This window comes from Neolamprologus multifasciatus, chromosome 7, assembly GCF_963576455.1.
Source record: "Neolamprologus multifasciatus chromosome 7, fNeoMul1.2, whole genome shotgun sequence".
NCBI lineage: Eukaryota > Metazoa > Chordata > Actinopteri > Cichliformes > Cichlidae > Neolamprologus > Neolamprologus multifasciatus.
This window is the reverse complement of record NC_140445.1, coordinates 65,979,223-65,980,304: the sequence shown is the minus strand read 5'-3', so window position 1 is coordinate 65,980,304 and position 1,082 is coordinate 65,979,223.

The following is a 1,082-nucleotide window of genomic DNA, read 5'->3' as shown; positions in this document are numbered from 1 at the left end:
TACACTGTCTTGTCAATTATAAGACAATAAAGATATAATAAAAAATATCTACAATCTGACTCATATACAGGGATACAGAGAAGGTGCTGTGGCTGCAAGACCCAAATCCTTACCCCTCAACCAGGCTCACAGCTAGTATGAGGTGTATGTCTTCATAGACTGATTATTTTTTTGAAAATGTGTTTATTTCCACATATATGAACACGGCACTGTGCATTATAGCCAAACACACATGTTGGTATCATCTGTTTAAGGACATTGTTGCAGAAGTCTTGGGAATTGTGCAGACATAGCTTTGCAAAGCTAAAGCTGAGATCGTGTGGTGTCTTTTCTCACTGATATTGTGTTAATGCACACCTGAATATTCCAAACCTGCAAACTGCTCGCCTTGCCAAGAATCAGTTAATCAAGTGTATTTAATTAACCTGGCTGCTAGTTATTGTCTTAATTCCAAGATAAGCATTAATGGTACACTTCACACAGCGCTTCTGCATTTTTGATTAATTCACATTAAATAAGTAGGGGTGGGTTTTTATAATCGATTTATCGATTAAAATCGATTCTGACTTGGATAACGTGAAATCAATTCATTAAAATCCTGAATCGATTTTTTAATATTAATTTATTTTGCCTGAAATGCCAGAATCTCAGGTGCAACCTCACAAAATTTCAACAACCACCAAACAGCTAAGACAGTAAATGAGAGCAGGAACATGGATTCTGCACAAAGACTTAAACACACAGCGCAGCCCGCGGATCAGAATCAGTGAGACGTCGCCTTTCTCACAGTCGGGGCTGAAATCCGACAGCTCGCTGATTCTGATCTGTCGGCGGGTCCGCACTTTGTGTTCACGCCCTTTATGCGCTGATTCTAAAGCTGTTAGTTTGATGTCTCTCCAAACAATATTGACCGAACCAGCAGCAAAAGAAGATCCAAACTAGGCTTCACATAAACATCGTCATGAATTCACTCTGACTTTTACTGTTTTGCTTCGACCACGATGCACAGCTCTCTCTCTCTCTCTGTACTTCAAAAACAGTTTCCCGTCTAAAAATCTGTTTTCTTCATTATTCGCTTGCTT